At 36.1% G+C, this 22916-nt stretch overlaps 1 protein-coding gene and 1 long non-coding RNA gene across 14 annotated transcripts in view; one reads left to right on the top strand and one right to left on the bottom strand.

Annotated features, from left to right (window-relative positions):
• The window catches only part of DLG2 (discs large MAGUK scaffold protein 2), a 1979996-nt gene that overhangs the window by 189207 nt on the left and 1767873 nt on the right, over nucleotides 1-22916 (top strand). The window lies entirely within an intron of this gene.
• Nucleotides 1-22916, bottom strand: part of LOC144294997 (uncharacterized) — a 47621-nt gene that overhangs the window by 18447 nt on the left and 6258 nt on the right. The window contains exons 2-3 of the long non-coding RNA XR_013362342.1: nucleotides 22058-22143; nucleotides 9796-9835 (exon numbers count right to left, since the gene is read on the bottom strand). This is a non-coding gene — a long non-coding RNA (uncharacterized LOC144294997). The remainder of the gene's footprint in view (nucleotides 1-9795; nucleotides 9836-22057; nucleotides 22144-22916) is intronic.

Here is a 22916-nt window from a genome sequence, read left to right as displayed (position 1 = left end):
CTCTCTTTTTTTCTGGCCTCTTTCAAAAATCCTTTCTGGCCTAAGTGGTGGTAGTGGTGAGGATAGCTTTGTAAAATCACCAGTTTCACAGCCTTAGCACAGCTTATCTAAGTGAGATTGTAGGAATAGAGAGTGTACTAATGTGAGCAGGTCAAAATATTATTATTATTTGTTTTCACCATGATTGAATCTTATGTGAGAGCTCTAGATCAATCTTGGATTTCTCATGTTCATTACTAGATTGAAAGTTCCCTACCTGTAGGTTTGCTCTAAAAGAATTAATTTGTGTTTTCATTCTAATTCTTTTTTCTATTTATTCATTTTTTTATACAGAAGTTTATAAAACTTAGAAGGAACTGCCAAATTTTTTCCAACTGGCTGCACTGTTTTCATTCATACCAGCAATGTGTTCCAGTTTCTCCAGATCCTAATCAGCACTTGTTATTGTCTGTCTCTTATTGTAGCCACAGTTTTCTGGTGGGAGGTGTATCCCCTCGTGGGTTTTTGTTTGTTTGTTTGCTATGAAAAGCTTTATTGGGGGCAGCTCGGTGGCTCAGGGGTTTAGCGTCACCTTTGGCCTAGGGTGTGATCCTGGAGACCTGGTCGAGTACCACGTCAGGCTCCCTGCATAGAGCCTGCTTCTCCCTCTGCCTGTGTCTCTTACTCTCTCTCTCTCTGTGTCTCTCATGAATAAATAAATAAAATTTAAAAAAAAAAAAAAAAAAAGAAAAGCTTTATTGTTTCCATTTGGTCCACAGCTTGGGACAGGGCATCGGGGTGGTTAAAAAGCTGCCTAGTGTCTGTCTTCAGCTCCTCACCTAGGAAGTGGTTCTCCAGGAAGTTGTAGAAGTGGGGGTCTGTGTGTGCAGAAACCCTGGGCATGCAAATCCAGAAGACCCTGGTTCAGGTTCTTTTCCAGATCCAGGGTGGGTTCCATGGCATCCAGGGTTTTATTGCACTTATCTTGGGATGGCTTCTGCACATTCTAGAAGAGGGTGTAGCCACTGCACTGTTTTTGCCTCTGCAAGAGATACTCAGTACCCTTGGGCTTCTTGTCTACCAATTTGAAGAAGTGGCCCATGTTCTCCAGAGCCACATCATCATGGTTAAAATAGAAGCCCAGAGAGAGGTAGGGGTAGGAGGCCTGAAGATATATGTTGACCAGATGGTTGACAAAAGCCTCCACCTTGATATAATAATTCTGATGAATCTGGAAGCTCATGGTTGATTGGCTAATAAGCAGAAAATTTGACATTTTGTGACATATAAAAAAGAAGAAAGAGGCAGTGATTTTTTTTTTTGTTTGTTTGTTAAAATTGTTTTCTGTGAGTAAATTTGTGGCCATGAATTTTTAGCATTTTACGGAGTTAGGTCAAAACTTTTTCATGTCCTACATGATACTGTAGGAAAAAAACAGCAGCAGGGGGTATCTTTGGAAAGTCTATAATATCATTTTTTTTAAATTTTTATTTATTTATGATAGTCACAGAGAGAGAGAGAGAGAGAGAGAGAGAGGCAGAGACATAGGCAGAGGGAGAAGCAGGCTCCATGCACTGGGAGCCCGACGTGGGATTCGATCCCGGGTCTCCAGGATCGCACCCTGGGCCAAAGGCAGGCGCTAAACCGCTGCGCCACCCAGGGATCCCTATAATATCATTGCTAACCACCGGCTCTAAGCTTTTGAGTTGTGGGAAAGCCTGAATTAGATAGTATTTATTTGTTTCCTTGAAAGTAGCATACTCTGATTATATCAGTTGCCTTTATAACATTAATGTTTCATCTTGGCACCCAAATGGCTTTGACATTTGTATTATATCCCAGGGTGCACATCTTCCAGCTCAAAGAAGAGAATTGTGTTGGGTAGTTTTAACATCTTCAATGGAGCAATGTATGTGAAAGCAAATTATGTAGTTAAACTCACAAATTAAGCCAATCTTTTTTGAGGAACATATAGGGAGATAGAGTTAGAGGATGATTTTTAAAATGATTTTTCTCTTGGTAATTTCATTATTATGTGCAATATATTTTTGAAATGATATTCTCTAAACTTAAAGGCAGGATTAAAAGTCAGCTGTTAGGAAGGAGTGTCTGTGGTCATATGTTTGGTGAGGTGGTTTGAACAACAGACAGAGCTGAGGATTCTATGAACTAGTAGCAGACTTCTGTGTTTAAACGTGTAAGTTCACGCCACTCTTCTAAACATTTTCATGGAGTCCAAGGAAATTCTTGTTCACTGTAAGTTAATTTGCTTTCCTCCTGACCTACTTATGGTGAATAAGGCATGACTGGTGACCTGAAATATTTCCTTAATGATTTGCTCATAAATACTCAATTTTAGAGCTCTCATGCATTGTTTACTGTGCTTTGCTTGTTCTCTTTACTGCTGAAGCCATTTCTACATTTATAATGATAAAATCAGGGATTCAGGTGCTGACAAAGGGCTGCCAAATTGTTTAGTAACTTGGAGCTTTACTTAAAAATTGTGTGTGTATTTCCCCTGTCAGAATGCCTGTCTTGTAATTTGACTAGTAAGTACATGGAGAGATGTATTCAAGCCCTTGTGTGGGTAACTTTGTAAGTGCTGAAAATAAACTTGTAATTTGGCTTGCATTTTGATGTAGTTTAAGTGCTAGATTGCAAAATATCTTAATGGAACATATTAAATATTGATCTACCTACTTAGGAACTTGGAAGAAAATGTTGTCTGATTTTTTTTCCCCTAAGTGGTGTTTCCTATGTGATTTAAAGTGAAATAGCTGCAAACACTAGTTTTCCCTACTAAAATGAGTTAGCATTTCCTTGTACTAAAATGAGCTAGTACATTTTTTCCTTCTAGTATGTATACAGTGATTTATAATAGCTAAGGATTGTGATAACCTTAATGGATTATTAATCATTAATTAGTGACTAGTCATTAGATAAAATGCTATATACAAAGCATTTTATATGTTTTGTCTCATTTAGTAACTTTAGGAGATATAGGAGATAAGTATGATCATTTTATTTTACATACTATGAAGTTGAAAATCAGAGCATTTAAAGTCTCTAAGCTTTTAAGTGCTAGAGGTAAGATTTATATCTCTCTATATTTATATCTATCTGTATGCTTGTCAACCTGACGGCAAAGCTGATGCTGTTAATCATTACTAGACTGCAGTCCATAAATAATCACATAGCACACAGTAATATTGCCAGTTCATGTCAACCAGAGGAATGGAAACATACTCAAAATGTGGAAATTGTTCTTTCAATTTCTGTCTGAATTGTTTAAAATTGTCGCTGAGCTCCTCTCAGAGGAAGAAAAGACATTTTCCAGCAGGTTTCTATATATCGCATTGATTCTGCTGTCTTTTATAGTGGCTCAACAGTGGCATCATGTATTAATCTACATTCCAGAAAACTATGCCCATGGAGAATGTGTAGGAACAGCCGGTTATGGCAGCTGTAGATAATGAACACATGAGATAAGACTGAAAGTTGTTTCTTTCCCTTTCTGCATATATTTCCTTCATGTATTAAAAGGAAGAATTGCAATATGTATATATATGTGTGTGTTTACATATGTATATATATATATATATATATATAGAGAGAGAGAGAGAGAGAGAGAGAGAGAGAGAGGAGACACACACACACACATACACAAATTGTAGTTAGCAAAGAAACAAAAGCACCATGATATTGTTATTAAGTTCTATCTCAGAATCATAGAATGATGATGCCAGAAAGCACCTCCTTTGGGCCTTATATCAGTCCTTAAGGAAAATGAACAAACTTGGATGAATTTTCTCTTAGAGAGTAAGGAATAATGTTTTTTAAATTGCTATACACCCAAAGTACTTGTAACAGAGCTCTCTATATAAGTCTCAATAAATATTTGTAGATTGATGGATTGATTGCCTTATTTCACATGGCTAATAGTAGCTAAGGTTATAATCTGAGTCTTTTGACATTTAAATTCAGTGTTTTTCTTACCATACTGGGCTGCTTGGATTCCCTTCTCAAAATAATTGTCTCCTCCTTTTGAAAGGAGGAAATTAAAACTCTGAGAGATTTAAAGAACTTGCCCAAATTCACCCAGGTAGGCCAGGGCTGAATAAGTTCTAAAGTCTGGTCTGCTTGATGCTAAAATTTATATTCTTAGATGCCCTGGAAACTTCAGTTTCCTAGAATAAGAACTCACATCATATCTTATGGATAAAATTTGTATTTGTATCTTAAAACCTTCTTCAAAGAAGAATCTATGCAATCTATTTGTAACAGGCATTAGAACTGAGTGGTCAAGAATAAGGCTATAGCCAGACAAGAGTTTAAATCCCAGTTCTATCACTTAAATGACTTCAGCGAAGTTTCCCTATAGCTCAGATTCGTTAGCCACAAAGGATGTTAATAGTAATACCTATCTCTTGGGAGTATTTTGAGAATTAAGTAAGTATAAGGTACTTAGAGCAGTGACTCATTTGTTACTATTATTTTCTAGGTATTCATCTCCATTGGGAAAAATTTATCTTATAGCCAGTGAAGCTTATTCTTATTGTACTCTCTTGTTCTATTCTCTAGGGACACAAACACTAGTAGGGCATCACCCTCATTGCATTATAGTCTCTAATTATTATGATGAAGATTTTTTTTGGAGTGGGGGGAGGGGCAAAGGGTGAGAGAGAGAGAGAATCCCAAGCAGGATCCATGCCCAGCACAGAACTCCATGCAGGGCTCGTCTCACAACTTTGAGATCAAGCCCCGAGCTGAAATCAAGAGTTGGATGCTCAATCAACTGAGCTACCCAGGCACCCCTCATGATGAACTTTTTTACTCTTTTCTAGTAGGTTTTTTAATCTTTAAGCAAAGGTCTAATTTCCCCAGTACTCATATTTAAAATACTATAAGAAATTTGTTGTTCTTAGACCAGGAAATGACATTATTACTTAGAGGATAAGAATATTTATTTTCATATGGTGTACAAAGGACAGCCAATATTTATTAGAGCAGGAATGAGTAGTCTTTTTAAAAATATTATCTTCAAGGAATGTACATTCTCTTGCCTAAAATTAATTCTTATAGGGTGATATAGTGGGTGAGCATTGGACTTGGGAATCAGAAAACCTAGGTTATGTCCCACTTGACATTTATTAGTTGTGTGGCCTTGAGTGAGAAAGTCCTCTTAGCCTCTTTCAGCTCCAATTTTCTGTATTGTGAAAGGACATAATGTGACTGTTCTGATTATCTTAAAATGTTTGGTGTTTATCAAATAATATTTTACTTTTTCAAGGCTCAAATTCAAATACTACCTGCTCAATGAGGCCTTCCCTAACCCCCCTAGTTACTTTTTTTCTTCTTTATATTCCAATAGCAATTTGTATCTCTACAATATGCCATTTCTTTGAGTCTAAATGACCATATCTTCCCACTGGATTGTAAACTCTTTGTGAGTATATTCATTTTTGCTTTCTGCACACTGTATGGTATACTGCCTTGAACATGTGCTCCATACATACTTACTGAATTGAAATGAATTTGTGTAATAGTGCTTTGTAAACTGATGTATGTGCAAATGGAAATTATTCTCAATATCTACTTGGCATTTCTCTTGCTCATAGGCTTTCTTTTTTAAAAATTTTATTTATTTATTCATGAGAGAGAGAGAGAGAGAGAGAGAGAGAGAGGCAGAGACACAGGAGGAGGGAGAATCAGGCTCCATGCCGGGAGCTCGACGTGGGACTCGATCCCGGGACTCCAGGATCACACCCTGGGCCAAAGGCAGGCGCTAAACCATTGAGCCACCCAGGGATCCCCCATAGGGTTTCTTTTCTTTTTTTAAAGATTTTATTTATTTATTCATGATAGTCACAGAGAGAGAGAGAGAGAGGCAGAGACACAGGCAGAGGGAGAAGCAGGCTCTATGCAGGGAGCCCGACGCGGGATTCGATCCCGGGTCTTCAGGATCGCGCCCTGGGCCAAAGGCAGGCGCTAAACCGCTGCGCCACCCAGGGATCCTTTTTTTTTTTTTTTTTTAAAGATTTTATTTATTTATTCATGATAGTCACAGAGAGAGAGAGAGGCAGAGACACAGGCAGAGGGAGAAGCAGGCTCCATGCAGGGAGCCCGAGGGTTTCTTTTTTAACTCACTTATGCCATCCTGTGTTTAATCAGACTCTACTCTGCATCTCCAAGTATCTTGGGGAGCGTCAACAGGAGCACAATTAAAGGCTTTATTAAGTTCCTGAATGCAAGTTGTATTGTGCTAACTGCTGTCCAAATCTAATCGTCATGGTCTCTGCTTTACAAGAGCACAGACGAAACTCATTATCAAACGTCTGCATGCAAATTATGCTATTCTTAGTACTGTTTAAATTGAATTAAATAATTAGATCAGTGATTTCTAGATTTGCAGTGTAAGGAAGAAACACTTGTGTCAGTACATTTATGAAAGACTGATAAAAACTATTAAAAAATAAAACCACACTGATTGAATATATAAGAATTTTTGTTCAGAATTATGACTGACATGGGCAGTTTTAGATTTGGATGTTTGGTCTAAGTTCACTAGTCAAGAAACCTTCACATTACTTCACACTAATTGGGGAAAATCTATGTGTGTTGAACTTTTCACAAGTTTTTTATGTAGTTCCTGGTAGTTCTATAATGCATTTTTCCTCTCCTATAATTTTTACAAGGTCATAAAGTTACTCTTCTGTGGTATTTGATCAATTTGGTGTGATATGAGGATATTTTTCTTCAGTCTCATTACAATTAGAGAAATAAGACTTGTGAATGTAGAAAATTCTTGCAAGATACAAAAATAAAAGTAAAAAAGAAGAAAGGAAATGAAAAATGAGAGGAAACAAAGGGAAAGTAAAAGAAGTGAAAGTGTAAAGAAGTGACAATAAGACCTGGACATTAATATATATTATAAATATAAATAAATAAAACATTAATATATATAATAAATATAAATAAATATTTGGTACTAAACTATAAGTATATATTATGTGAGGTTTAAATGTTTATAAATGATTGAGTGGGTAATAGTCCATTGTATATGTATACCACATCTTTATCCATTCTAACGATGGACACCTTGGATGCTTCCATATCTTGGCTATTATAAATAATGCTTTAATGAACATAGAGAAATAGAGGTGCATAAATCTTTTTGAATTAGTGTTGTCATTGTCACTGGGTAAACACCTAATAGTGAAATTACTGGATCATATGGTAGTTCTATTTTTATTTTTTTGAGGAAACTTCATACTATTTTCCACAGCAGTTGCACCAACCTACAATCTGATCAATAGTGCACAAATGCACAAGTTCTCTTTTCTCTGGATCTGTGCCAACAGTTGTTATTTCTTGTCTTTTTGATACTAGCCATTCTGGTTGGTATGAAGTGATATTTCACTGTGGTGTTGATTTGCATTTCCCTGATGATTAGTGATGTTGAACATCTTTTCATGTGTCTGTTGGCCATCTGAATGTCTTCAGAAAAATGTCTATTCAGGTCCTCTGCCCATTTTTTTATTGGAATTTTTTTTTGGGGGGGTGTTGTGTGAAATAAAAAAAACTAACACCTATAGAGAAATTAAAAGAATAGTACAAAGATATCCATATAGTCTTAGCTTATCCAAATGATATTTTGCCATGTTTGTGTGATCTCTATCTGTATATACATATATTTGTTGAGTAATTTGAAATTAAACTGCAGATATCATGATACCCTATTTCTTAGCATGTATCATCGAAGAACAAGGAAAATCTCCTGCTGAATGCCATTTTCTGTTTCTTTCTTATTATGGTTGTGTATGATTATTGCTTATAGTTTTCTTTTTATTTTTAAAAGATTTTATATTTTCTTGGACCAGCAATCACAGAGGATTCTTTGAAGCAGTGTTAGGTGCTTAGGTGGCATCCTAGATTTCTTAGTTTGAATGCCTTCTTTTATTGGTATAGTAATGTGCATTTAAAAAATACTTGGTGCTTTGTGCTGAAGGTGGGGTTATTATACTTCTGATTTTGTGTTTCTTGTTTGTTTCTACAGGGCTCTTAATTTCAACTACTTTTTTTTTTCTTTCCTTTTACTGCCAACCTTCTAAGAGATTTCCCTTCTGGTTGCCTTTCTCTCTTTTTATCTGCCTCCCTAGTGGATTCAATCTTAACCAGAGTTTTGCTGTCTTTATAATTAAGGTCTGAAGTTTGATCCTCAACAATTTCTGCCTTCTGCCTGCAGGAGATGAGAGAGTCTTTATATATGCTAAGGAGTTCTGACTTTCACAACTTGACTTAAATTGGTCATTAATCACCCTTAGTTTTGCATTGTCTTTGTTCGAAGCTCTGATCACACATAGCAACATTCATTCAGATCTTTTGTCTGTAAAATTATTATTTGCTCTGAACCTCTTGCATGACTGAGATATTATACCTGCCAATGTATTTCCTCTCACCAGTTTTTCATTCCAGTTCGCTACAGGTGAAAGTGTAACAAACTGCACCATCAACATGCCAGAAGTTATTATCAGTACTCTACCTACTACCAATATTGGAGTTCTCATTGCCAGTTGGCTGGTGAGTGCCACAGCTCAAAAATTACATTTTAGATTTTGCTCTTTTCAGATCACTCCTTATGCCAACTTTCTTAGGACAGTGGCCCTAGGAAACAGAATCTGGGATGAAGAATTTGCATATAGGAGTTCACTGGGAGTGCTATCAAGAAAAATATTTGTGAGAGTGTAAGGATGCAGGATTAGGTGAAGTGAAGAGTTAAGCTGCAAAGTGGTTACCGTCAAGACCTCAATTGATCTATAGGAGCCTTGGATTTTAGACAACCTTTCAGACTTGTTCTACATTGCAGCAAAGGGATTCGATCTCATAGGCTACCTTTGTGGCAGAGTTGTAACTTCAGGTGAGGGAGCTCCCTTTGAGCTGAAAGCAGTTATTAGGTAGGGACTCAGATAGGAGCTGTCAGCAGCCAACAAACCTGGCACCTAGAGGTTTGATGACATTGGTTCTAAATGAGAGATCTGGACAGTGTACCACAGCCTACACTAGAAGGAGTAAGAGAAAAAGTAGAAAGTATTATCCAAAGGTCAATAAAATACTTGAGGTAAGAGATCATGACAGCTTGGTGTTTGGAGGAACAATGGAGGTAGTGAGAGGTGGTTGGATTTGAGATATATTTCAAAGGATTTGCTATGAATTAGATGGCAGTGGAGAGAGGGATCAAGGGTATGTTCAAAGTTTTTTGGCCTGAACAACTGAAAGAATAAAGTTGCCTCATTAATTCAATGAGAAGTGATGGCTAGCAGAAGAATTAAAGCAGCTGTATTGACTAAAGAATGTAACTAAAATATTATAATTTTCTGTTCCTATAATATAAATTGCCTAAGCTTGTCCAATTAGAAATTTAAAAATTGAATAGACTCATCACCTTGGAATAAATTAAAATTTTTCAAATAATTATCTTTAATAAAATAAACTCAGTATTGAAGTCAAATACTTTTACACTTTCAAAGATAGGTAATTCTTATGATAAGTATTCATTTCTAAATGTGTGAAATAGTAAGAAATCTTTCTAAGTCATTTTAAGAAAATAGCATAACCCTGATATCAAAACTGAACACTGATAGCACCAAATGAAGAAAATACAGATTAATCTCATTAGGGAACATAGATTAAAAACCTTAGTCAAAATACTAATAAATCTCATTCAAGAGTACTTGAGGACATCAGCAAAATGGTGGCATAGGAATTTCTACTGCTCATCTTCTAGAGATGTCAAACAATTATCTATATATGAAATACCTTAATGAGAGCCAGAACTCCAGGTGAGAGATTACAGCACCTGGATGAAGCATAGAAATAAGAAAGGAGCATTGAGAAGGGTAGGAAAATTCATTCACAGAACCCCTGTTACCCTTCCCTCAAGCCAGAGCAGCCTAGACCAGAGAGAGAAGGAGAATAAAGTGAATGCTTACCTTCACCATGGACCCTACAGCTAGCACACCCTATTGCCAGGTAGACTCCTGGGGGCCTAGGTGACTCCATGTAGACTCTTGAGAACCCAGTCCCTGGGCCACCTCAGAGCTTGCCTACTTCAGCATCCCAGACACCTCCTGTGGCCCCAGGTAGCTTTGAGGGCTGGGCTGCTGGTGGGATACCATGAACCAAGTCCCTGACAACCTGGTGCCTGCCAGATCCAGCAGCCCCAGGTAGTTCCGATGGCCCCAGGCTCTCAGAGGGCCCCTCCCAGGCTTGTAGTCTACCTAGGTGCTGGTTGGCACCCATAACCCCAGACAGCTTAGTGGCCCAAGGTGATTCTCATAGCTCTAGGCAACTTCTTCAGCTTTAGCCTCCCACGAGACTCCTGTGACCCAGATTTTGGCCCACCTAACTGGCTGGTTCTTGTGGCCCTAGGTAGTTCCTGTGGCGTCAGGCTCCCAGTCAATGCCTGCAAACCTAGGCTCTTGAAAGATATGAGTTTAGTGTCATCATGATATCTATTCAGTCCTTGTTTTTGTGGATTGTTCCACTGGACTTCTTCTTAAAGGGGAATTTTAAGAGTCCCCCTTAAAATTTCTTGCAGAGGTGGTTTGGAGGTCACATATTCTTTCAGTTCCTGCCTGTCTTGGAAGCTCTTTATCTCTCCTTCCATTCTGAATGAGAGCCTTGCTGGATAAAGTATTCTTGGTTGCATGTTTTTCTCATTTAGGACCCTGAATATATCCTGCCAGCCATTTCTGGCCTGCCAGGTCTCTGTGGAGAGGTCTGCTGTTACCTTAATACTCCTCCCCATAGAAGTCAGGGATCTCTGGGCAGCCCGGGTGGCTCAGCAGTTTGGCGCCGCCTTCAGCCCAGGGCATGGTCCTGGAGACCTGGGATCGAGTCCCACGTCAGGCTCCCTGTATGGAGCCTGCTTCTCCCTCTGCCTGTGTCTCTTCCTCTCTCTCTGTGTCTCTCATGAATAAATAAATTAAAAAAAAAAAGTCAGGGATCTCTTGTCTCTTGCTGCTTTAAGGATCTTCTCTTTATCTTTGGAATTTGCAAGCTTAACTATTAAATGTCGAGATGTTGAATGGTTTTTATTGATTTTAGGGGGGGATCTCTCTATTTCCTGGATCTGAATGCCTATTTCCCTTCCCAGATTAGGAAAGTTTTCAGCTATGATTTGTTCAAATACATATTCTGTACCTCTGTCCCTTTCGGCACCCTCGGGAACCCCAATTAAACGTAGGTTTTTCTTCCTTAGGCTGTCATTTATTTCCCTTAATCTATCCTCATGGTCTTTTAATTGTTTATCTCTTTTTTCCTGTATACAATGGAATATTACTCAGCCATTAGAAATGGCAAATACCCACCATTTGCTTCAACGTGGATGGAACTGGAGGGTATTATGCTGAGTGAAATAAGTCAATCGGAGAAGGACAAACATTATATGTTCTCATTCATTTGGGGAATATAAATAATAGTGAAAGGGAATAGAAGGGAAGGGAGAAGAAATGGGTAGGAAATATCAGAAAGGGAGACAGAACATAAAGACTCCTAACTCTGGGAAACGAACTAGGGGTAGTGGAAGGGGAGGAGGGCGGGGGGTGGGGGTGAATGGGTGACGGGCACTGAGGGGGGCACTTGACGAGATGAGCACTGGGTGTTATTCTGTATGTTGGCAAATTGAACACCAATAAAAAATAAATTTATTATTAAAAAATAAAAATAAAAAATATAAAAGAAAGAACAGGAGGTTTTATCATGTAGATTACCTCATCCTCCTTTGGGGGATTGAGAGGGCAGGGCCCATGTGACAGACTCATTGGTGCGCATCAGAAAATTCCTAACTGGTGGTGAAGATTACATTTCTGGGGAGATTGAACTGCAATTAGATTAGGTACTGAGTCCTGGTTTGGGTACTCAGCCTAAATGATGCCATTTTAGGTCTGTGGTTTTCTTTTTAACAAAGGAAATCCCATAAGGCTGTCAGTGGGTTTCTCAGCAGAATCCTTTCAGGCTAGGAGAGTGAGATGATATATTCAAAGTACTGAAAGAAAAGAAAACTGCCAACCAAAAATATTTTACCCAACAAAGTTGTTTTTCAGAAATGAGGAAGAGATAAAGTTTTTTTCCAAACAAAAGCTGAAAAGAGTTCATCACAACTTAACTTGCTTTATAAGAAATGCTGAAAGGAGTTCTTCAGGATGAAATGAAAAGGATGCTGATTAGTAGCAAGAAAACATATGAAAACATATTATGCCAGTAAAGGTAAATTTATAGTTAAATTCAGAATATTTTAATACTGTAAAAAGATAATGAATAATTAGTTAACTCTAGTATAAAGGTTTAAAGGGAAAATATTAAAAATATAGTAGTTACAATAATTTTTAAATGGATACAAAATATAAAAATAGGTAAATTATGACATCAAAATATAAATTATATGGGGGACTAAAAGAGTAGAATTTTGTATATGATTGAAGTTTGTGTTATCTTAAAATAGACTATTATATCTGAAGATGTTTTATGTAAGCGTCATAGTAACTGCAAAGTAAAAACCTATAGTCGATACTCATAGGATAAAGAGAAGGGAATCAAAGCATACCATTACAAAAGAATCAATAACCCAGAAAGAAAGATAGCAAAATAAGAGGAACTACAAAAAGCAAGAAAACAATAAGGTGGTATATAGGCCTTATCTATCAATAATTACTTTAAATGTAAATGGATTAAGTAATCAAAAGGCATTTCAGCTTTAAGGACACAGGCTTGCAGTGAAAGGATGGAAAAAAGATATCCTTGCAAATGAAAACCAAAATAGGAGTGGCCATACTTAACCAGACAAAATAGACTTTCTGTCAAAAACTGTAACCAAAGACAAAGAAGTATTTCTATAATTATAAAGTGATCAGTTCATCAAGAATATGTAACAATGGTTAATATATGCAGCCAGCATTGAAGCAAATATGTTGAGCAAGTGCTAACAGATTTGAAGGGAGTAATAGACAAAAATATAATAATAGAATTCAGTACCCCAATTTCAACAATAGATAGAACATTCAGACAGAAAATCAATAAGGGAATATTGGACTTGAACCATACTTTAGACCAAATGGACTTAACAGACATATACAGAGCATTCCACTCAACAGCAGCAGAATATACATTCTTCTCAAGTAAACATGGAATATTCTCCAGAACAGATCATATGTTGTCACAAAATAAGCCTTAGCAAATGTAAGAAGATTGAAATAATAATACCAAGTATCTTTTCTGACCAAAATCAATTAACTAGAAATCAGTAACAGGAGGAAAGTTGGAAAATTTACAAATGCATGGAAATGAAACAACATATTCCTGAACAACCAATGGGTCAAAGAAGAAATCAAGAGAAAAAAAATCTTGAAACAAAAGAAAATGGATGTATAATATACTAAAACTTATGAGATACACCCAAAACCATCTGTATATACAATCCCCATCAAAATTCCAATGATATATATCATAGAAATAAAAAAAAACCCTAACGTATGTAACTGCAAAAGACTCTAAATAGACAAAATAATCCTGAGAACGAAGAACAAAGCTGGAGATACCACACTTTCTGCTTTCCAACTATATTGCAAAACTTCAAAACTACACGGTACTAGCATAAAAACAGACACATATATCAATGGAACAGAATAGAGAGAGAGCCAAGCAAAAACCCATACATATACAGTCAACTAATACTTGGCCACAGAGCCAAAAAACTCAGTAAGGAAAACATAGTCTTCTTAATAGGGTTGAGAAAACTGAATAACCACATGCCAGAGAATGAAATTAGAATGCCTACCTTATACCCCTTACAAAAATTAGCTTAAAATAGATTAAATACTTAAATATAAGAACTGAAACTGTAAAGTTATTAGAAAAAACCCCCAGAAGAAATGTTCCTTGACATTGGTCTTGGGAAAGATTGTGTTTTTTTGAATATGACACTAAAAGTGTAAGCAATAAAAGCAAAAGTAAACAAGTGTGACTATATCAAGTAAAAAAGCTTCTGCATGAAAAAACAATCAGCAAAATAAAAGGAAATCTACAAAATGGGAGAAAATATTTACAAACTGTGTATTAGAGAAGGATTTAATATGCAAAATACATAAGAACTCCTATGACTCCATAGGAAAAAAAACAACAATATAACTTAAAAATGGGCAAAGGGCTCTTTCTGTCATCTTAGAGCCTCTGGAGGCCTGCTGGGAATAGGACTCCTAAAATGATAAATATTTCTGGAAGGCTGTGGTCCAAGGCCTTTTTTGTTGGCCATATGTGGGGTCTCCAAACCCAGAGGAGCACACAGTTCTTCTTAAAATTGAAGGTAATTATGCTTGAGATGAAACTGAATTCCATTGAAGCAAGAGATATGCTTATGCATACAAAGCAAAGAACAACATGGTTACTCCTGGTGGCAAGCTGAACCAAACAAGAGTAATCTGGGGAAAAGTAGCTCATGCTCATAGAAAGAGTGGCATGGTTTGTTCCAAGTTCCTGCTGAAGCCATTGGCCACAGAAACCTTGTGATGCTGTACCCCTCAAGGATTTAAACCTTCTGAAAAGTAAGTAAGTAAGTAAAGGTGCAGATTTATTTTTAAAAATGGGCAAAGGACTTGAAAAGACAATTTCTCCAAAGAAGACATACGGTGGCCAACAGATATATGAAGAGATGCTGGACATCACTGATCGTCACGGAAATGCAAATCAAAACCAGAATGAGATCTCACCTCATACTTGTTAGAATGACTAAAATTAAAAAAAAAAAAAAAAAAAAAAAACAGGAGACAGCAAGCGTTGGCAAGGCTATGGAGAAAAGGAAATGGTTGTGTATTGTTGGTGGGATGCAAATAAATAGTCACTATGGTAGGTTCCTCAAAAAATTAAAATAGAACTACCAGTAGATCCAGCACTCCCACTTCTGGGTAGATATCCCAAGAAAATAAAAACACTATCTTGAAGAGATATCTGCACTCCCATGTTTATTGCAGCATGGTTTATAATAGCCAAGATGTGGAAATTACCTAAGTGTGTGTCAACAGATGAATGGATAAAAAAATATAGTATGTATACATAAACAATGAAATAGTAAGAAAGAAAGAAATTCTGCTTTTGGTGACAACATGGTTAGAGCTTGAGAACATTATGTTAGTGGAATAAGACAGACAGAAAAAGGCAAATACTGTAGGTTCTCACTCATATGTGGCATCTAAAAAAAAGCTAAACTAACAGAAACAGCAGAATGGTGATTGTCAGGGGCTGAAGGGTAGGGAAAATGAGGAGGTTTTTGTCTAAGGGTACAGACTCCTATTTATTAGATGATGAGTCCTGGGGATCTAATATGTAGCATAGTGATTATAATTAACAATACTTCTTTACATACTTAAAAGTTTTTAAGAGAGCAGATCTTAAAATTTTTTCACCACAAAAAGAAATGGTAGTTATGTGAAGTAATGAAAGTGTTAACTAACTTTATTGTGATAATCAATTTGCAATATATACATGGATCAAATCATTATATTGTACACCTTAAATTTACACATGACAATAATATCTCAGTATAGTTGGGAAAAAAAGAATACATTGGAAAAAAAAACAAGATTTATTTACAAATGCAATGGGGATTACTATTAGTAAATCTATTTGTGTAACATATCACTAATAGCTCAAAGAAAATAAAAGACACAACATGAGTAGTAATAATAACCCACATTTTTTTAATTCTATAGTGAGCTATGGTCTAGGTACTGCTTTAAGTGATATCTGTATATCTGTGCACAAACACATATACACATGCACACACAATTAGTTTATATAAAAATCTCATGAGGTAGATAATATTTTTAGTCTTCATTTTAGATGAAAAAAACTGAAACACAGAAAAGTTTAGTAACTTGCTTAAATTCACATAATTACTATGTGCAAGAGTTAGGATATGAGCCAAGGAAGAACCTGTAATGTTAAGCTACTATGCTACATTTCCTCCCAATAGATAACAATAACAATGCTATATTATTTATAATTGGCTAACATTTATCAGGTAGTTATTATGTGCCAGATACTACTCTAAGTACTTTGAGTTAATTCATCCTCACTATAGTGATATGATGCAGATATTATTATTATTAATTATTATTATTTTACAGATTAGTGAGATAACTCCTCAAGATTACTTGTAAGTAATCAATCAATTAGTAAGTTAACTCTTTAAGATTACTTCTTTACTTCTCTACTAAGTGGTGAATAGTGTTTGGATCAATTAGTAAATTAACTCCTCAAGATAACTTCTTAACTTCTCTACTAAGTGGTGAATTAGGGTTTGGAACTGTGTAATCTGCCTCCAGAGCAGATGCTATACTACCTCCAAAACATTTGAACATTCATTCCTGATAATAAACAAAAGAAAACAATCTAAAATTGACCAACCAATCAGAAACTGTGTTCTTAAACTAAAAGGATGCCTGAAAATTATTTATAAAAATCTAAAATTCAATTGTATATTGTTTTAAACACTAAATATATTACCATTAAATTTAGTAATGGGGTATGCTGCATTAAATCAACACTATTTAATTAAAAATTTTTATTTGAGAGAGCATATGTGCATGTGTGGGGGGAGGGGCAGAGAGCGATGGAGAGAAAGAATCTCACAGACTCTCAGCTGAGCATGGAGTCTGACGCTGGGCTCATGATTCTGAGATTATGGACTGAGCTGAAATCAGGAGTTAGATGCTTGACCAACGTCACCCAGGTACCCCTAAATTAACACTATTTAAAAGAAAAACTTTTTTGGAGGTATATTATAAAACGTATGAAAACCATTCAATTAAGAAAAATGAAACCACACCAATACATAATTGAGATGAAGTCATGAATTGGGAATTCACAAAAATATAATTATAAATTGGTGATCAAAAACAATTTCAAGACATAAATGTTTAACAGTGATTGTGTTTTGTACAGATTATGAAAATAATAGTATTCAATAATCAGGATTGATGAAAATCTGTTAAAACAAAAACATTTGTTCCATACTGGTGGAAATGAAAATAAGTTCAACTATTCTAGTTAAGTGTAAACCAAAAATTTAAAATACTTTTACTCTTTTTTCCAGCAAATTCCCTAGATATTTATCCCCTGAAATAATCTGAGATGAGGACAGAAAGGAATGCATAAGAATGTTAATTTTAGCATTATTAGATATTAAGTACAATATTAAATACAACTTGAATGTTGAATGACAGGTTATTAGTTTTTAAATTATGGCATGTTCATTTACTAAGCTATATACTTTTAATAAAGGCTTTAACTGACTGAAATTGGGTTCCTGAGTTTCTCCTGTTTCTAATGCCAATGTTCAAACTTATGACTTCATTTTTATTTGGGTCTGGCCTAAGAATGCTCTAGTGTCATACTTTTATTGATAGTTTTCTTTTAAATATTTATTTGTTTTTGCAAAGAAGAAACGTAAGTCACTTGCATCAGTAATGGAGCAGGCTGAAATAAGTGTGTGTTCATGAGAGGATCCAGGATGCTTTATTGAAGAGCAGAAAATTGTGAAAGTGTTGAAGGGACAAGCACAGAGTTAGAAAGCTAAATAAAAAATATGAAGTTTTTTGGTTAATAAAAAAACAAAGGGCTTGTTCTGTTAAAAAAAGGTAGGGATAGATGGGGTATTTGTAAAGGTAAGGTGAAATAATGAATATTTGAGAGGCCTAATAATTTGATCTAGTTTAGATTCATGTAGGAGAGGCCTAAGATGAGGATTCAAATTCAAGTTTAAGTGGTTTATTTGGGAGATGATCGGAGAAAGCATCGGAAGGGCAGTAAGAAAGTGAGAAAGTGAAGGTGAGATACTTAGTAAAGGGTGCATTGTCAAACCAGTATATTAATCTTCCTAGGGAACTCCAGGAGTCAGTGTAGAATCAGCCAGCCTCGGGTAATCTCTGTTATCTCTAGTGACAAAAGGAGCTAGTGTTTATATGCCAACCACTGTTGTTTAGACTTAGTTAAGGGTTGCTCCTTGAAGGGAGAGTATGTTTGTTGATTTCTGGCACTTCCAGCTGGCCTAGCATACTGATGAGAGGGTCCTAGCTCTAGAAAAATCCCCAAGGCAGCTGGAAGTCTGGCTTGCATCAAGGTGATGAAGCCTGGGTGAGGACGGTGGGGAATGAGGCTAGGGTATTGACAGTGTGTATTGCACCGTAGTAACAACATCTTTTTGAATACTGGTATTGACATTCACATTTTTAGGAATTAATAGTTTTTTTTTTTCTTTCTGTAAGTAGAATGACAACAACAGAATCTCATCATAATACCTATCTGGTAAGGAGAATTTGGAAAAAGCAGGCTTAGCTGGACCTCAACTAAGGGGCTTTTTTGTTGAAGGAATGAAAAAACCTTGCTATAACCCAGTTCATCTAATAAAAAATTGGTGCTCAAAAACAAGTGCGAATACAATTATATCTGCTTGTTGGCAGATATACTAATAAAAGAGATCATGATTTCCATTTTAAGATCAGAAGGAACTTGGGACGCCTGGGTGGCTCAGTGGTTAAGTGTCTGTTTTGGGCTCAGGGTGTGATGCTGGAGTCCTGGGATCAAGTCCCAGATCGGGCTTCCCGCATGGGGCCTGCTTCTCCTTCTGCCTATGTTTCTGCCTTTCTCTCTGTATCTCTCATGAATAAATAAATAAAATCTTAAAAAAAAAATAGGAAATAGACTTATTTTAATCCTGTGAACCAGTCATCTTGCAAACCATATGAGAAATGATGCTGTCAACATACAATATACAAACTATAATTTTCTTCCATTGCATGGGAAGGAGGACTCTGAATTTATCTTCAATTACAATTGTTATATTCTGACAACTGTATGAAAAGATTAATGAACATTTCCATGTCTTATCAGCATTAAAATACCAAAACACTTAAAAATTGTTCCAAATGGCTAGTTCCTAGCATGGTGTCTGATACATAGTAGATACTTAAAAGATATTTTTTGAGACTCAATTACCATTAGTACTGAACTTTCTGGATTAGATTGATCTATTCTTTTATTTATTCTGCAAACATTGAGCATCTACAGCACATCAGGCACAGTGCTAATTTAGAATTTGACCTAGATGGATCTATATATTATTTAGCAGACAAAAATAAGTTGAGTCTCTAAATAGTGTCATACAACACATTTAACCTTAGAAGTGTCCCCATACATGGAGGAAATCTTCACTCTTTAACATAAATTTTAGAGATTTGTTCATCTTTCTAAAGCTCTTCCTATATCCGTTCACATCTTTCTTCCTCTCCATTGCCGTTTCTTATTCTAGCTGTTTGACGGCTTCCTTAATAGAACAGCTCACTAAAAACTCCTGAGAACTTTACAGACAATTATGCAGAGAGGTCATCTCTACATTTTCTACCTTCTCAGTAGAACATTGCATTTAATTGATAGATCAGTTTGAGGCTAGTGAGTTCCGTTATGGTTTTACTTGTTCTTTAGATGTTCTCAAATTGTCGATCGTGTGGTAATTTTATGCTTGCCAAGGACTCCTAACCCTAGCTTTGGAAATCACTAAGTTCTTGTGTTCACTAGTTGTTTTAGCTTTCAATTTAGTTAGTCACCTCTGAAATTTTGTCTCTTCTGAAACAGTTTCTTGATTCATAGAAAAGAAAAGAATGATTCTTTTTTTCCTAGAGTTGTGAAAATATAATGAGGTACTATGGAAAGAGCTTTGTAGACAATAAGACATTCTGTTTATGTAAGCTATTATTACTACTACCACTGTTACTACCACTATAGTCATTTAGTCACCTTAGCCAAGGGTTGGTGACCTTGGCTAAGTCACCTTAGTCAAGGGTTCGTGACCTTGGCTAAGTTATCTACCCTTTCTGAGCTTCCATTTCTTTATTTGTACAAAGACAGCTTCTATGTTCAGATCTTCCTCAGCATCAGGAGAGATTTACTGAGGAAGGCATCCCTAGAAGAGAATTTTGAAAGATGTCATTCTTAGCATAGGGAAAGATGGAGGATATTTCAGGTAAAGTTAGCAGTGTGAGCAAAGCTGAAATAATCTGGTGATTTAGATCTGCAAACAATCTGGTAGGGCCCTCTCTGCAGTGGGATAGGAGTCTTAATGATAAGGTCCCACAAGGAGATCAGGGCAAACCAAGCAGTTAAGACTGAAGTCCTTAGTAATGTGGCAAAAATAAGACTCATACCAATGAAGAGGATGGACTGAGTCATAGGAAAATAATAGTGAAGGTAAGACCCAACTAATAACAGTATTTAATATGTACTAAATACTTATGTGATGTTGTGTTGAACACTTTGCGTGTTTTATGTCAGTCAAACCTAAGAACAACTATGGAAGTTAAGTCCTCATATTACCTCCATTTTACAGATGAGGAAATGGAAGTTCAGAAAGGTTTAGGAATTTGCAAATCCAGATTTCTCCAGTAATCTTTGCAGGCTACTCACTCTCCTTATACTTGTACGTTCAGTTATGAATTGCTAGCCATCTGGGAAAGAAGATTACAGGCTTTTGAGCCACATAACATTGTCAGACAATCCAAGATCTAGCATGTACTAGTGTGACAATCAGGTAATATTTTCTTGTGCTTCTCTGTGCTTCAGTTTCCTCACCTGTAGAACAAATAATAGAATAATTAGCATGTAATAGATGTGTGAAACATGCTAGTTGTTTTATTCAGTCAACCAGTGTTTCCTTCTAATTAATGTGTTATTAGTTCTTCTTTTCTAAAGTTTACTAGTACAGTAGTCATTATGGCAGATTGTTGCAATAATAGTGTACTAATGTTATAAAGTTTTTGTAATATGCTATATTGTTTGCACTGGGAAATTGGTCTTTAGGATGGAATCCAAAATTCTTTCTATGGTATTCAACACTTTTATCAATTTAAATTTGACCTTGTTCCTCTCTGACACTGTTCCTATAGTCCCTTGTCTTGTGATGGCTCCTTCCACCATATCTGTTTATACAAATTCTATTATTGTAAGGCTCAATTCGATGCTGTATCCCCTCTGAGGCCTTTTTCATCCCTGACACAAGTAATTGCTCTTATTTATGATCCCCTATGGTGACAATCACTCTCTGTTTTGCACATTAAGTAATAACATGCAATTCAGTACTGCATTTATACAGACTTCTATAAATTCCATGGAATGGAATAACTTGCATTAACAACCTCTACTTCCACTTCCTCTTAGACCTCATCTCCTACCTTTCCTCCCTACCACACTACTTTCTGACTACTCTGTTTTTTTCTTTTTTCTCTTCTTGAACATGCCAAGTATTCTTCTGGTTCAAGGCTTTTTTACTTGCTATCCTACTTGCCCAGAACACTTTTCCTTCAGCTAACCTTTTGACTTTCTCTTTCATTTTACTTGAGGCCTTCACTAAGTATTACTTATTAGAGAATACCATCTTCTCTGACCGCTGTAGAGAGACCACCAGTTCCAGCATCACTCTCAAATCTTTACTCTGTTTTCCCAAATCTTTACTCTGTTTTTTTCTTAAATATGTATTATGGTCTGATATTATGCCATATAATTAATACATTTGTATTTCTGTTATCTGTCTTACAAATACAATGTAAGATTCAAGAGGATAAAGATGTTGTCTGTTTTGTTCGTGTCTAAATTATTCTTTTTTGAGGAGAACATGTAATATTTAATATTCAATAAAAATTTTCTGAATGAATAAATGATGAGTGAATAAATAGAATTGCTTTTACTAACATGCTTTCCTACCTCCTCACCATCCTGGGAAAATTAGAAATAGGATCTCAGTTGGGCCCTCAATTCTCTTATCAGTGCCTTATTAAAACATAAATTTAATAAACAGAAAAAATACATATGGAAAGTGATACTAATATGTTTAAGAGAAAAACTAAACCTAGAAGGGGATTCCTCATTCTCTACAAATCCAACTCTGCTGGATATCCTCCTCATATTCACAGCAGTTAGAGTGTAACAGAATGGTTAGTGCTCCTGTCATTGTCATTTCCTGTTTAACAGCCATCACCTGTGACTTTGAAGAACTGCCCTCAGCTGCTGGAAACATCCCACTTCTGCTCTCAGCTTCCTTTGTAGGCAGCTCTTAACCAATACCTAAAGGGCATGGAAATATAAATACATATAAATACTTCAGCCCCCTGGTCCTCTTATAGGGATTTCTTGCATGTTTTCTGTACTGTTTTCAGAGCACCCAGTGGATTTCAACTAAAGATACCCTCTGTCAGATTGCGCTAAACACTGCATGCACCCTTGCTTGGCCCCTTTCCTTTTAAGTCCTATTTTCTACTCCTCTACTATCTTTTTGTAGGAACACACTTTCTAGTAAATAACTTTCACATGAATCCTATTCTCAGGGTCTACTTCTGGGAAATATAGACTCAAGCTAAGAGACAGTGTCTGTATTTAGTCAGTCTCCCCAGTGGCCTGTGCTATAGGTCAGCTAGAGTAGAGCCTCAACTCTCTCATCTTCCCTGGGAGTTCAGATGTGGGTATCATCTATGGTCCTTCTTAGACCCACAGGCAACTAGGTATATACTTGTCTACATACTTGCCTCTCTAGATAAATTTGAAATCTTCTGCCTTGCCCATAAACTTAATAGAAGAGAGGAGGAAAAAAAGAAATTTTGTGTGTGTTTGTGGGGGCAGGGGAATGGGGCACTTTTTCATTTTTTGTTCTGTAATTACTCTATTTCTCTATATTACTTTCCCCACTGTGACTCAGTTCAAAAGTCATTAGAATTTCTTATTTTGTTCACTTTGTCTCCTCATAATATTTCCTTTGTCATATTATGTCCTTTATTAGTGAAGAGTATTGTCTAAGCTGTCAACTCTCTAATTACACTACAGCATAATTACAACTATGTTAA

Source organism: Canis aureus, chromosome 23 (assembly GCF_053574225.1).
Source record: "Canis aureus isolate CA01 chromosome 23, VMU_Caureus_v.1.0, whole genome shotgun sequence".
Lineage (NCBI taxonomy): Eukaryota > Metazoa > Chordata > Mammalia > Carnivora > Canidae > Canis > Canis aureus.
This window is presented reverse-complemented; position numbering and strand designations above follow the sequence as displayed.